This window comes from Macaca fascicularis, chromosome 1, assembly GCF_037993035.2.
Source record: "Macaca fascicularis isolate 582-1 chromosome 1, T2T-MFA8v1.1".
NCBI lineage: Eukaryota > Metazoa > Chordata > Mammalia > Primates > Cercopithecidae > Macaca > Macaca fascicularis.
Genome location: NC_088375.1, coordinates 212,924,336 through 212,939,993, shown reverse-complemented (window position 1 = coordinate 212,939,993; position 15,658 = coordinate 212,924,336). Strand labels below are relative to the sequence as shown.

Here is a 15,658-nt window from a genome sequence, read left to right as displayed (position 1 = left end):
GGGGGCAGGAGGACCAGAATGGGGAAGGGTCAAGGCTGAGCCTCTCCAGCCTGCTTGTTTGAGCAGGAGACTTGGGCATCTGGGCAGATGGAGGATGGGCCCTTTCTCATTCAGCAGAGTCTCCTGTAGGGCTCTCTTGGTGTTTAGTAGGTGCTGACTCCTGGGTGATAGCAGTCTAGTGGGCCAGGGCACAGGTTGGGGATGGGGGATGGGATCAGGGAGGCAAGAGGAGGCTGGGATACATGGCCAAAGCTATGGACTCAGGAGTCAGATTTTTATCCTAACCCTCACCTAACCCCCATTTCCTTGGGAAAGTTACTTCCTGCCTAGAACTCCATTTCTCTTTCTTTAAGATGGAGATCATAATACTGTCCCTGTGAACATGAAACAGAAGCACAGATGTAGGACCAAGTGTAAGGTGTGGGCCATACAAAGCATGGAATAAAGGTGGCTGCTGTTATTACAACTCATACCAGGAGCTCTTGCTGAGTGAGCTAACATGGCGGGTCTGTAGCCTCAGAAGTAGGCACCTGACTAGGCCTGGCCAATCAGAGGATTCCACTGATTCTGGATAGACATGTGACTCAAGCTTGGCCAATGAATTCAAGCCCTGGGACTTTTGTTGGAACCATTGGAAAGAAAGGCCCTCTTTCTGCTGGGGTTGATGAGAGGATAGGAGACCAGCCTGGAGCTGCTGGTAGTTGTTATGCCTCCATGAGGGAAGAGACCCCTTCTGAGGATTAGGCTGGTCCAGAGGTGGAGAGAGGGAGATTAAAACCTGATGTCATGCCTTGATGCTCTGCAGCCAGCCTTGCCTGAAATCGAAGGAGATTCATGCATGTGAGTCAAAAATCTTTTCTTTTTAGAGCTTGTTTCTGTTACTTGTAATTAAAATAGTCTTGAGTAATGAAGGCTAATTCAGAACAAAAGGCAAATTTTGTTCTGAAATGCTTGGTTTTGGGGGAGTGAAATAGTCACACTCAGTAAATGAGCCAAAAAATATCTTTCCTAAAATGTAGTTTGGGAAGGGAGAAGGCTTCATGAGGGTCACATGCCAGAGGAGACAGTAATAACTGTGGATGTAGCCACGTAAGTCATTCATTCATTTGACCATTCAAAGGGACTTAGAGAGCACCTAGTGTGTGCCAGACAGTGGGCACAACAATGCTGTCTCCATAGAACTTAGTGGGAGGATGTACATATATCAAATGATGACAAGTGCCCTGAGTGACACTGAGGGAGAAGCTCTGGGTGGCTATAATGAGGTTGGGAAAGGCTTTTCTGATGAAATGATATTAAACTGAGGTCTGAAGGAGGAGAAGAGTTGTCTGGCGAAGGAGTCTGGGGGAGAGGGGCCAGAGGGTGTGCCAAGCAGATGTGCTGAAGTGTTTGAGGGACTGGATGAAAGGAAATGCCTCTCTGGATCTGCAATGGGGAGAGGAGTGGGTGGGAGGGAGTCCAAGTGGGGCAGAGACCATTAGGAGGCTTTAAAGAGAGGGTGATGGCTGGGATGGAGAGCAGAGGGGCCAGTGGAGGGGGAGTAGTGGGAGAACCAGGAAGGGGGATGAAGTGAGGGCGCTGATGAGGGTCCCAGGAGTGCTTGGGGTGGAAAAGTTGTCTAAGAACCTTGACATGAAGTCTGGAGGTTGCTGTTGGAATCTTCTAGCTGCCTAGAGAGAGAGTTTTGGCTTGGAGGTGGTGCAGGAGCATGGGGAGGAAGACCAGGAGAGAGAGTGAGTGTCCTTTCACATGGCCCCCGAACACCCATCACCCAGATCAAAGATGTCATCTGCACTCAAGGAGCCCCCCACATGTCCCATTCCATTCTCTAGCCACCTCTCGAAGGAAATCACCAATCACTATCCTGACTCCTGCCAACATGGATTAATGTTGCCTTTTGTTTTTTTTTTTTTGAGGCAGAGTCTCACTCTGTCGCCCAGGCTGGAGTGCAGTGGTGTGATCCCAGCTCACTGCAGCCTCTGCCTCCCAGGTTGAAGTGATTCTTGTGCCTCAGTCTCCCGAGTAGCTGGGATTACAGACACATGCCACCACACCTCGCTAATTTTTGTATTTTTAGTAGAGACAGGATTTCCCAATGTTGGCCAGGCTGGTCTTGAACTCCTGACCTCAAGTGATCTTCCTGCCTCAGCCTCCCAAAGTGCTGGGATTACAGGCATGAGCCACTGCACTCAGCTAATATTGCTTATTTTTGCGATTTACATAAATGGAATCACATGGCATGTCCTCTTTTTGTGTGTGGCTTCTTTCTCTCAGTCTCATGTCTGTGAGAGTCATCCCAACTGCGTGCACAGGTAGATTGCTCATTCTCATTGCCAGGTAGAATTCATTATATGGCTGTACCACAAATTAGTTATTCTGCTGTTAATGGATATGTGAGTTGTTTCCAGTTTTTGGTTGGTACAAATAATACCGCTAAGAACATTTTTGTATTATACACACCTTTTGGGGATACATCACCACTCATTTCTATTGGGTTTAAACCTACATATGGGATTACTGGGCCATGGAGTATGTGTATGTTCACTTTAGTAAATTCTGCCAGTTTCACAAAGCAGTTGTACACCTTTACACTCCACCAGCAGTGAACGAGAGTTCCAGTTCACTTGCTCCACATCCTTGCCAACACTTTATTGTCAGTTTTTCTCATTTTGGTCATTCTTACGAGCTTGAACCAGTGTCCCACTGTGGTTTTAATCTGGCCATTGGATAGCTTCTTTGGTGAAGTGCTTGTTCATTTCTTCTGTCCATTTTTGTATTGGATTGTCTTCTTTTCTTAATTTTTTTTTTTGAGATGGAATCTCACTCTGTCACCTAGACTGGAGTGCTATGGTGCTCACTGCAACCTCCACCTCCTGGGTTCAAGGGATTCTCCTGCCTCAGCCTCCTGAGTAGCTAGGATTGCAGGCACCTGCCACCACACCCTGCTAATTATTTGTATTTTTAGTAGAGACGGGGTTTCACCATTTTGGCCAGGTTGGTCTCGAGCTCCTGACCTCAGGTTATCCACCTGCCTCGGCTTCCCAAGTGCAGGGATTATAGGCATGAGCCACTGTGCCTGGCTGGTTTGTAGAATTCTTTATATATTCTGGACATAGGTCCTTTGTCAGATGTATGGATTTCAAATATTTTTCTCCCACTCTTTAGCTTGTCTTTCTACTCACTTAGTGGTGTCTTTCAGTGAATGGAAGTTGTAAACCTTAATCTGCTAAATGTATCCATTGTTTCCTTTTATGGTTGGTGCTTTCTGTTTTCTGTTTAAGAATTTTTTGCCAGCCCAGAGGTCATGAAGATATTCTCTTATGCTTAGAAGCTTTTATTTATCTTTCACATTTAGACTGACAGTTTATCTGGAATAAATTTGTGCATGGTGTGTGAAGCAGGGGTCAAGCCTTTTTCCTCTCAGGGACACCTAGTTGATCCTTTACTGAAAAGATTTTGCTTCCCACACTGCAATGCAGTATCACCTTTGTCATGCATCCAGCATCACAGGTGTGGGGCTGTGCCTGGACTCCCTAAGCTAATTGATGGGTCTGTCTATCCTTACACCAATATTACAATGCCTTTTTTTTTTTTTGAGACAGGGTCTCACTCTGTCACCCAGGCTGGAGTGCAGTGGTGTGATCTCAGTTCACTGCAACCTTGATCTCTCTGGGCTCAAGTGACCCTCCCATCTCAGCCTCCTGTGTAGCGGGGACTACAGGAGTATGCCACCATTCTCAGCTAATTTTTTTGTATTTTGTAGAGATTGGGTTTCACCATGCTGCCCAGGCTAGTCTCCAACTCCTGGATGCCAGCGATCTGCTCACCTCAGCCGCCCAAAGTGCTGGGAGCCACTATGCTCAGCATTTTTTTTTTCTTTTTTTAATTTCAACTTTTATTTGTCATCTAGTGACATCTTGTTCAGAGAACAAGTCCTCTAGCTTGTTCTTCATTCTCAACTTTGACTTGAATATTCTTGATTTTTTTGCATTTCTAAACAAATTTTAGAATCATCTTGACACACACTCTCTCTCTCTCTCACACACACACACACACATACACACACACACACGGGATTTTAAATCATAATTTCACTGAATTTCTACATCAAGTTGAGGAGAACTGACATCTTTATAATAGGAAATCTTCTGATCCAGCTTATAGTTTGTTTAAAAAATAAAGTTGACTTTATATTTTCCTTTGTAAAGTAATAAAGCAGAAAAATTGGAAATGTAAACATGCAGAAAGAAGTGAGTTTCGGCCAGATGTGGTGGCTCACGCCTGTCATCCCAGTTTGAGACTAGCCTGGCCGACATGGTAAAACTCCGTCCCTATTAGAAATACAAAAATTAGCTAGACATGTAGCGCACACCTGTAATCCCAACTGCTTGGGAGGCTGAGGCACGAGAATCGCTCGAACCCGGCAGAGGGAGGTTGCAGTGAGCCGAGATTGTGCCAGTGCACTCCCGCCTGGGTGACAGAGCTAGACTCTGTCTCAAAAAAAAAAAAAAAAAAAAAAAAAAGAAGTGGTTTTCTTTGGTACTCATTTAATGCCCATACCCACCAGCGCTAAGATGGTGGTGGGTCTTTTTCTGGTCTTTTTTCTACACATTTTGCTTTACATCACTGATGTCATAGTGGGCAATTTTGCATTCTGTTTTACACTTAACTTTATTTATTTTTATTTTTTTATTGAGACGGAGTCTCGCTCCATCACCCAGGCTGGAATGCAATGGCGCGATCTCAGCTCACAGCAACCTATGCCTCCCAGGTTCAAGCGATTTTCCTGCCTCAGTTGGGCTTAGAGGTGCTCGCCACCACGCCCGGCAAATTTTTTTGTATTTTTAGTAGAGATGGGGTTTCACCATGTTGGCCGGGGCGTCTCAAACTCCTAAGCTCAGGTGATTCGTCCACCTCAGCCTCCCAAAGTGTTGGGATTACAGGCATGAACCACTGTGCCCTGCCACGCTTAACCTTAGAATATGTTTTTTTTTTTTCATGTTACTTCAAACTGTTTGTAAACATAACTTTCAATTACTAGAAAGCCATTTATAAGTTGATATTCCATAGTTCACCTAACTACTCCCCTATTATCATACACTTAGGTTGTTTTCAAACATTTTCTATATGAATGACACAGTGGTGACACCTTTGCGCAGGAGGCCTCATCTGGATCTGATTATGAGAGACTCGCAGAAGTGAAATGATTGTCTCAAAGGTATGAACATTTTAAGGCTCTTGATCCTTGACATGGAGCCAGCCAGTGGCAGAGCCAGAACTATGAGCTGAGGCCCTGGCCCTGTCCGGTCCTCTTCCTCAAAGGCCAAGTCCCTTGGCCTTGGGGCTCCCAGGCAGCGGAGGAGACATAGTCTCCTTCCTTCAGACTCAGGGTCAGTCTCAGTGGCCTCACCCCAGGCTTGTCCTGCTGGATAACCATGGTAACCAGGGTAACCACGAGCCAGAGAGGTAGAGGAAGCCGCTTGCCCTAACTGATCTGGGTCATGGTGAGAAAAGATGGCCCCTTGCTGGGCCCTGTGGGAGTGGAGCTGAAGGACAACATTCCTTTTGGTGAAGCCCTGCCAAGGTTTCCTGTACACCTTGTATGTGTTGGGCAGAGTGGGGATAGTGGAAGAGGCAGGGTATAGGTTCAGAAGGTCTGGGGATGAGTTCTGGTCATTATTTCTTTTTTTTTCTTCCTTTTTATTCTTTCATTCATTTATATCATTTTATTTTATTTCGGAGACAGGGTCCTGCTTTGTCACCCAGGCTAGAGTGCAGTGGCACAATCACAGCTCATTGGGGCCTCGAACTCTGGGGCTCGAGCAATCCTTCTGCCTCAGCGTCCTGAGTAGCGGGGACTGCAGGTGCACACCATCACGCCCAGCTTATTAATTTTTTTTTTTTTAAGAGATGGGGTCTTGCTATGTTGCTCAGGCTGGTCTCAAACTCTGGGCTCAAGTGATCTTCTTGCCTTGCCCTACCAAAGTGCTAGGATTACAGGTGTGAGCAACCATGCCCAGCCCTCCGGTATTTATTTTTTGTGTGATTATGAGCACAAGGTGATGTTGGTTCTGTGAGCCTCAGTTGCCCCATTTGTTAAAATGGGGACAATATACCCATCTTGCCGGGCTGTTGAGAGTTTAAACAAGATGAAGTGGAAGACAGGCCATTGCAAATGGCTCAGGTCAGGAGCTCAAACATAAGCATTTAGGGGGAAAAACCCTTCTTATAGCTAAAGAATGATCTTAGATCTCACCATATCCTCACGTTCTTTCCTGTTTCTTCCTCCCAGCCAAAAGATCCTCCCTGGGCTAGCCGAAGGGTCTGTGGTCGTGGTTTCTTCTGCTTCCAGGATTGCTTGTGGTTCTCTGATGAGGCATCCGATGGACATGTGTCCTTCCTTCCTGATGACTCTCAGGGTCTTGGCAAGAGTTTAGGTCCCTGGTCAGCATCTCAGTGGGGTGTGCCAGTTGTGCTAGGAGTTCGCTGCTTTCTTGTCTGAGATAAGCATCATGGTTAGCACTCAGGACAACTACCCTTTGCTCCCCCACTGGTTCCCACTCGAAGGCGGTCTTGGCAATTCCCATAGTAGATATCACCTGTTCATGAGCTGAGGCCCCTCGGGCTTGGTCATGGTGGGAGGGGATGGTTGGACTTGATGCCAATAGAGGTCCTGTTCATATGGGGCTTCCCATGCTGGAAGAAGTGGTGGCAGCACAAGCTTATGCTCACATCCCTTATTTCTGGTCTATTTGGTGCCATGACAACTGGGGCAAAGGCCAAATCTCCCACCCTAAGCTACCTTTCTGTTCTGCACATCAACTCATCTCTTGGGACAGAACTAGCTGGACAGGGCTAGACTTCTGCAGACATCTCCTAGGTTTCCTGTATGTAGAAGGTGAGGAATGTTAGCAGAAAGAGCACAGCGATGACCTCCTACGCAGCAGGCTCAGTGTGTGGGGTGCAGGTCTCTGCTCTGGTCCTTCATGATGCAGAGATGAGTCAGAGGAAGCTGAATAAGACTCAGGTGTCTATGTGTCTGTTCCAAGTACCAGTAGGTTCTGGGCATCCCACCCAGAGGGTTTTCTGACCACTTGTCCACTAATCAAAGCTTGACCCTGTCCCTTGGCAGGTGAGTGACCTTGAGCAGTGCAGGCAACTTCCTTACGCTTTAATTTCCTCTTCTGTTAAAGAGGGTATATTAAATATCCCTCCTTCAAATGAGGGTGTTAATCAACTCTATAAAATAGGAGTAATAACAATCTGTCCATATGGGGTTTTTCTTTTAAATGAATACACTTTGCTTTCTAGAAAGTTTTAAGTTTACAGAAAAATTGAGCAATAGTTCAGAGAGTTCCCACACACTGCTCCCTCCTCACACTCACACACACAGTTTCCCCTTTTATTACCATCTTGCATAAATATGATACATTTGTCATCACTGATGAATCAATATTGATAATTATTATTAGCTAACACGGGTAGTTTACATTAAGTTTCACTCTTTGTGTGGTACAGTTCTATGGGTTTTGACAAATGCATGATGTCCTGTGGCCTCCAGTATAGAATAATACGGAATCCTTTCACTGCCTAAAAAATCCCCTGTGCCTCCTAGCCATCCCCCTTCCCTCCCTACTTCCACCCCACCACACCCCCTACCTCAGGAACCCCTGGAAATCACTGATCTTTTTCTTGTCTTCATAGTTATGTCTTTTCTAGAAGGTTTCCATATAGTTGGAATCATGCAGTGTGTAGCCTTTGTAGATTGGCTTCTTTCATTTAGTAATATGCACTTAAGGTTCCTTCATGTCTTTTTGTGGCTTGATGTTCATTTATTTTTTCTTCTTCTTCTTCTTCTTCTCCTCCTTCTCCTCCTCCTCCTCCTCCTCCTCCTCCCTCTTCTTCTTCTTCTTCTCCCCCCCCCTCCTCCTCCTCCTCCTCCTCCTCCTTCTCCTCCTCCTCCTTCTTCTTCTTCTTTTTTTTTTTGAGACGGAGTCTCCCTCTGTCGTCCAGGCTGGAGTGCAGTGGCATGATCTCGGCTCACTGCAACCTCCATCTCCCAGGTTCAAGCGATTCTCCTGCCTCAGTCTCCCGAGTAGCTCGGATTACAGGCACGGGCCACCACGCCCAGTTAATTTTGGTATGTTTAGTAGAGATGGGGTTTCACCATATTGGTCAGGCTGGTCTCGAACTCGTGAGCTCGTGATCTGCCCGCCTCGGCCTCCCAAAGTGTTGGGATTACAGGCGTGAGCCACCGCACTCAGCCCGTTTCTTTTCATTGCTGAGTAACATTCTGTTGTACGGATGTACCACTCTTTATTCACCTTTTGAGGAACATCTTGGCTGATCCAGATTTTGGCAGTTAGGAATAATAAAGCTGCTATAAACATCTGCGTGGAGGTTTTTGTGTGAACCTAAGTGTCCAACTCATTTGTATGAGTACCGAGGGGCATGATTGCTGGATCGTATGGTAGACGATGTTCAGCGTTGTAGGAAATGGCTAGACTTTCTTCCTGTACCATTTTACATTGCCACCAGCAGTGAATGAGAATTCCCGTTGTTCTGTTTCCTCGTTAGCATCTGGTGTTGTCAAATTTTTGGATTTTAGCTGTTCCAATAGGAGTGTAGTGGTATCTCATTGTTGTTTGAATAGTCCCAGCTACTCGGGAGGCTGAGGCAGGAGAATTGCTGAAACCCAGGAGGTGGAGGTTGCAGTGAGACAAGATTGCACCACTGCACTCCAGCTTGGGTGACAGAGTGAGACTCCCTCTCAAACAAAAAAAAAAAAAAAAAAAAAAAAGAAGAAGAAGAAGAAAAATACTTGGGGCTGGCTCGGACTCCCTTTCCCAGCTTTAATTAGAGCCATTCCACTTGTATCTGTTTTATATTTTGAAAATCCAGAGAGAATTTTTTTGGGGTGGGGCAGGGAAAGGGGTCCTGCCACTAGGAACTATTTGAAAGCCTCATAGTCCACTCTGCCTCACCTTTTTTTTTTTTTTTTTTTTTTTTTGAGATGGAGTCTCACTCTGTCACCCAGGCTGGAGTGCAATGGTGTGATCTCAGCTCACTGCAACCTCTGCCTCCCGGGTTCACGCCATTCTCCTGCCTCAGCCTCCCAAGTAGCTGGGACTACAGGTGCCCGCCACCACGCCCGGCTAATTTTTTCTATTTTTAGTAGAGACAGGGTTTCACCATGTTAGCCAGGATGGTCTCCTGACCTCGTGATCTGCCTGCCACGGCCTCCCAAAGTGCTGGCATTACAGGCGTGAGCCACCACACCCGGCCTGCCTCCCCTTTTTTTAATGGAAGGGGAAAACCGAGGCTCAGAGACAGAAAGTTATTTACCGAGGTTCTGCAGCAAGTTAGAGGGAAGAACTGTTCTGAATTTGGGACTCCTAATGCCTAGTCCAGTGCTGGCTTGATTGCAACCTCCCGGCTCTTCCTGGGGCTGCCATCCCTAGCTTCGGATGGGTACGCTGCCCTCAGCCCCCTCCTTGGTTGGTGACATTTACCCTGGCTTGAGTTCACTTGAGTTCAGCCCCCTGGAGTGGAATCTGCACAGGCTGCTCTCCCCTAGGCTGAAGCATTAACCTCAATCCCCCCACCTTGGACTCAGCTTATCTGAACTCTCAGGAGCTACGGTGTCCCCATGGTGACACGCGGAGGCTATGCCATCCACTGAGGTTATATTCAGTCATTTATTCATCCAATTAACAAGTATTTATTGAGTTTCTACTATATGTATGATATACCACTAAGTTCTGGGAAGATGGTGTTGTGTGATTTAAATGAGTCCCTTCCCGCATGCATCTTAATTTCAGTCTAGTAGGGATGGTGGACAAATAAACAGCTGATTCCATTTGAATATTGGTTTAGTCAGGGTAGGCCAAGTGTTGTAACAAACAGTCCTAAAATTTCAGGAGCTTAATACAACATGGGATGTCTGGGTAGTTGGCTTTCTTTAGCTGCCCTCATCTAAGTGATTCAGAGACTTAGGCTCCTATTGGTGGCTCTGCCCTTTTGTAGATCCTCAGAATCCTCTCCATTCATCTGGAAGATGGAGACAATGAGCAAGCATGCAGGATCTTGTGGGAAGTCAAGGCCAGGCCTGCAATGGTATCCATCACTTCTGACCTTCTTCCATCAGCCAGAACTCAACAATATGGCCCCGCCAACTCCAAAGGAGGCTGGGAAATGTAGTCTAGCTGGGTGAATGGGAAGAGAGGGAGATGTGGTTTGTTGAGCACATTGTAGTCTGTGCCACAAGTGTGATCATGTCTAAGTTAGAGGTAAGCTAGAAGTTTTGTGGGGGCACCTCAGAAAAACTTTGTAGGGTAGGTGACCTGGAGAATGAATAGGAGTTGGGAGGCGAAGAGGAGGGAGAGAAGTGATCTTGCATAGAAGAAGGCTGAGCATGATGTGTTAGGAGAACTAGAAGAGATATTCAATCTAGCTGGAGTTGAGTCTGGTGGCTGGGGAGGGCGGTGAGCCATGAGGCTGAACCAACAGTGGGAGCTAGGCTTGAATGATTGTGACAATCAGGACATAGGAGCCAGGAGAGGGGAACGACACAGTCAGATCAGCCACTGAGGTAGATCTCTTTTGCTTCTGAATAGCGGATGGACCAGAGGGGCAAGAGGTGGGAAGCTGCTGGAGTCTGCAGGTGATGGGTGATGTGGCTAAACTGGGGAATGGCTGTGGTGTGGGAAGGAGGCAATGCTATTTAGAAGGAAGAATAGAGAGGCCCTGGTGATCCATCAGATGAAGGGGTGATGAGGAAGTCTCAGGGACACTGCTGAGCTTATGTAGTTACAATTTGGCTGGTTCCACCCGAGTGGTTGGCCAAATCTGACCCACTAGCTGTTTTGTAAATAAAGTTTTATTGGAACACAGACATGGCCATTCATTTATGCATTGTCTGAGAGCTGGTTTTACACTGCAGCAGCACTTGTTGTTGTGGCAGAGACTGTATGGCCCTCAAAGCCTAAAATATTTATCATCTTGCCCTTTACAGATAAGTTTGCTGACTCTTGAGCTGAATAGTTTTTTATTTCAGTAAATTTACTAGAACCTGTTAAAACAGTATTATGGGCCGGGCGCGGTGGCTCAAGCCTGTAATCCCAGCACTTTGGGAGGCTGAGACGGGTGGATCACGAAGTCAGGAGATCGAGACCATCCTGGCGAACACGGTGAAACCCCGTCTCTACCAAGAAATACAAAAAACTAGCCGGGCGAGGTGGCGGGCGCCTGTAGTCCCGGCTACTCGGGAGGCTGAGGCAGGAGAATGGCGTAAACCCGGGAGGTGGAGCTTGCAGTGAGCTGAGATCCGGCCACTGCACTCCAGCCTGGGCGACAGAGCGAGACTCTGCCTCAAAAATAAAATAAAATAAAATAAAATAAAATAAAATAAAATAAAATAGTATTATGCTTAGGCTATCAGTGCTTCATTCATTCATCTTCTATTTCCTGGCCCTCTTTGATGGTGCTGGCCCTGCCTGCCTCCTGCCTGAGTTCAAATAACTGGTCTGGTTGCTGCGGGCAGCAGTCTTAGAGGCAGATGCCTGCTTCTGCACCAGGGCACACGCTTGTGGTGGGATCTACAGCACACCTGGCTGATGCTGTTGCTGGCCCAGATGTGGGGCCGGCCTGAGCCAAGCTGGCTTCTGGGGCTGGGCTGTTTGGGTCTTCTGGGGTGATCACATTTCCACGAAGCGGTTCTCAGACATGGTGTCATTTACTCCTAATGACAGTCCCCGTAGGTCAACATTACTACACCTTCATTGCGTGGATAGGAAACCAAGACCTGGAGAGGTACTTGCTCGAGGCAAAAGGGCAGATGCAGACAGACCTCTTCTGGGTCTGAGATGAAGATCCAGGAAAGGTGACTTGTGGTCTCAAGTCCTTCTCCCCCAAAGACCCAGGGAGCAGGACAAGAGTGTCCACTGCACCGGGACTCTTGGACCTCCCAGCCATCTGGCACCTCCTCTGTGTTGGTCCCAACCAGGGGTTACAGATGTGAGCCGGACATTGTGGGAATGCAGCTTCGCAACAGTCATTAGTTTATTCCCAAGGTCAGCAATCTAAATAGTAGAAAAATGTATTTCCTGTTCCAAGCCAAATAAGCAAGTGGCAGCCAGTTGGCCACGTGCCATTGATGGGATTCCACCCGTGCATGTGCCTTGCCTTTGGCCACGAGTTTGGGCGGGAGGGCAGGAGAAGGATTGTCCCTTCACAGGCCCTGTCCTGCCCTTGACTGTGGACTTACTGGAAAGGTCCCCACAGCTCAGGATCCTCCCAGGTAGTTCCAGGTTCCTGCTGTGACCGTGATCACTGAAGGGTGATGGATGTGCCAAGAAGGGCAGCACCAAGGCAGGCTTTTCCCACTGGCACTCACTCCATGTGCCTGGCACAGCTCCTGGCACGCGGGTGATGATCAAGAGATTCGTGAATGCACGAATGAATGAGATGGTGCCAGCTTTTGAAGTGGAAGGAACTGGATGTGTAGCAGAGGCCACATCAGTGGATGAGGGGGCAGAGCCGTTGTTTCTTTTTTGGGGTTTATTGAGGACATCAGAAGCCACAGTCTTGCACCATTCCATTTGTTGCTGAAATAACCAGATGGCTGAGTCCACCTTAGGCAAAGTGCTCACTGAATATATGGAGTTGTTTTCAGGTATTTGGATACCTCTTTTGTAATAGGTATGTCTGTAACCCCTCCACCTTTTGTTCCTTCAGTCATTCATTTTTGCAAAGGTATTGCATGGTGGTTAGAAGTGAGGGAGGCGAGGAGGAAGATGCTTCATGCCTCTGCAAATGTCAGGCCCCCCATTGGGATCCCTTCTGTTTACCCCCACATTGCTTGGCTACCTCTCCTCATCTTTTAAACGGTAGCTTAGAGGTTATTTCTATTAGAAGCCTCTGTGCCCACCCAGACTAGTCCCTCCACCGACCTTTTCTGTGCTTTCCAGCCCCCTGTGTGGGCTCTGGCAGAGCTTCCATCACCCTGGTAGGTCCTTGTTTACTTGTCTGGATCCTTGAGGGCAGGGCCTGTCTGGTTCTTCACTGTGTCCCTGGGGTGGGGTCTGACCTAAGGTAGGAGCTCAAGACATCACTGTTATATGAATAAATGAATGATAAATGAATGAATGACATATCTTTTCTTTTTTTAGATGGAGTCTCGCACTGTTGCCCAGGCTGGAGTGCAGTGGCACGATCTCAGCTCACTGCAAGCTCCGCCTCCTGGGTTCACGCCATTCTCCTGCCTCAGCCTCCAGAGTAGCTGGGACTACAGGCGCCCTGCCTCCACACCTGGCTAATTTTTCATATTTTTAGTAGAGACGGGGTTTCACCATGTTAGCCAGGATGGTCTCGATCTCCTGACGTCATGATACGCCTGCCTTGGCCTCCCAAAGTGCTGGGATTACAGGCGTGAGCCACCGTGCCCGGCCATGAATGGGAGTATCTTACACTCCCAATCCGTAACTTCCATCCCATTCTTAAAACGCTTTCTAATGAATAAATGCCGTCATTTCTTCATTACAGGGATAGACTACTCTCTTCACCCTGAATATAGTTCACCAAACTCTTTTATAAAGGGCCCTCCCCCTCCACAGGGCAGGGGAACACTCTTCGTTCTCCTATTCCTTAACATCTTCTGCCCAGTGAACTAAAAGCACAGAGAGGGTGAGCAACTCACTTAAGCTCACGCAGACAGATCAGATTCTAGTTGGGAGCTCAGAGGATCCTGGGGATCATTCCTCATGTGGGAACTGACAATTCAGGAATCCCCAGTAGAGCAGTGGGTGGGTAGTCTGCACACTGCCTCAGGGGACCCCTCCAGGGACTCTCCGACGTGGTGACATGGTCCTTCTGCTTGAGCATGTACTGCCACTGACTCCTGGGGCCAATTTCTGCTTGTGGGCAGAGCTGGACACTTGCTGCATGAGTCAAAGATGTGACTCAGGCCCAAGCAAAGATGTTCTGAAAAGTTTAGGGGACCAGATGGGGCCCATGGATGAGGAGTCCTTCCTTGCCCTCTCACCTGCCACTGGGGCAGGATGTCACTGTCCCTCTATCAGGCAGGCTGTCCCTCTTTCTAGCCTCTTTGAGAATTCCACCTGAAACCCACAGAGACTTTCCACACTCTACACTGTGGCACTCCGACAGTATTCTCTTCTAGAATCTTCTCCTTGGCATCCACCCAGCCTTCCGTCCTGGGCCTGAGAACCCACAGACTTCCATTCCAGGATCCTAGGGCTCATTGACATTGGTTTGGTGAAAGCTCACCTACCGTTCCCACGTGTGGGAGCCTCATCACGCCTTCCCCTGTGACCATTAAAATGAGGTGAATGCCAATTTGCTTCTTCTATTTCTTTTATTAACAAGATATATGATTCTCTTTGCACCTGAATGGGTCTGTGGTGACTGAAATATAGAGTAACTGAAACCACCCTCAATTTTGTCTCCTTGCTGTCTCTCCTCCCTTCCCCTTTCCCATCTCTGTCTGGGTTGGAACCACGTGGTGCTGAGGAATTGAGATGTTGTAAATTACGGTCAGGGCTCCTGGGGGGCCTGGATCAGGCAGAAGCAAGCAGGGACCACAGGCGGTGCTGGCTGCCGTCCTCCCTCCCTCCACTCCTGTCCAGTCTAGTAATGAAGGCTTTGCAAAGGAAGCAGCTGCCCAGAGCCAGATTGGGGGTTGGGGGGCAGACTCCTGAGTCCCCCTTTCCCACCTCTCACTCCTGGGTGGTGTCAACAGCAGCGAATCCAGGGTGTGTGGCTCTGAGCCAGGTGTGTGGCTCAGGGGCCCGGTCAGGTGGCTTGTCCATTGGCTTTGGGAATCCTGGAGGCAGTCCTTGCACCCTGTCTGTCTCTGTCACTTGTCAACTGTAGCAATAGACGTGTTTCCTCCAGACCCCCACCCGCAAACCCCTTCCAGTACCAGGGTGTCCCTCACTTTCAGGCCATGGGGAAGCGCAGAGCAGAGCCCATGGCCAGGGGGCAACACAGATGTGGTCCCCACTGTCTGGCATCTCCTGATCCGGGAGGAATTCGCCCGGAGAGCAGAGCTTGGGCAGCTGGTGTGCTGTAACCGAGACACAGCTGGTTGGCACGGGCCAGGGCCTTCTGATTGGGCCGCCGTGTTTGCAAGCTCCAAATCCTTGGCTCTCCTTGAACAACGAGGAATTCAGGACGCTGATCCCACCGCGGATGAAAAGGCCACGGGCTCCCAGACACCCCACCCTCTGCTCCCTAGGGGGTGTTTGGCTGAAGCCACAGAAGAATGGAGACACGGTGGCTGGGGCAGGGGCAGAGGTGGGGGGCAGGGCTCCAGCCCATGCGGCCAGTGCTACCTGGCGGGGAAATCGCGGCAGAAGCAGGGAGAGAGGCTGACGTGGGAGGGGCGGTCATTACAGAGCGCCCACTACCAGCTGGGCAGCACTTGCCAGAGGCTGCTCCTTCAGGATCATATTGAATCCATACAGCCTCCTTTTGAAGTAGGTTTTAGGAACTTTCTGTTGAGGAAACTGAGGCCAGAGGGGCTGCAGCTTGCCTGAAGGCCCCAGAGAGGCAGGGACCTGTCTGGCATCCAAGCCAGGCTCGCTGCTAAGATCGCCTTTAACACAGACATGTCAGGAATCCTGTCCTCCTCCTCCCC

The 15,658-nt window shown here is 48.5% G+C and overlaps 2 long non-coding RNA genes across 2 annotated transcripts in view; both read left to right on the top strand.

Moving 5' to 3' along the window:
* Positions 1-646: 646 nt before the first annotated feature.
* The window catches only part of LOC123570181 (uncharacterized), a 52,820-nt gene continuing 37,808 nt past the window's right edge, over positions 647-15,658 (top strand). Inside the window, exon 1 of the long non-coding RNA XR_006694188.3 lies at positions 647-840. This is a non-coding gene — a long non-coding RNA (uncharacterized lncRNA). The remainder of the gene's footprint in view (positions 841-15,658) is intronic.
* On the top strand, positions 5,106-13,541 carry LOC135968815 (uncharacterized). The gene is made up of 2 exons (XR_010583781.1): positions 5,106-5,218; positions 13,170-13,541. It is a non-coding gene; the product is annotated as an uncharacterized lncRNA (long non-coding RNA).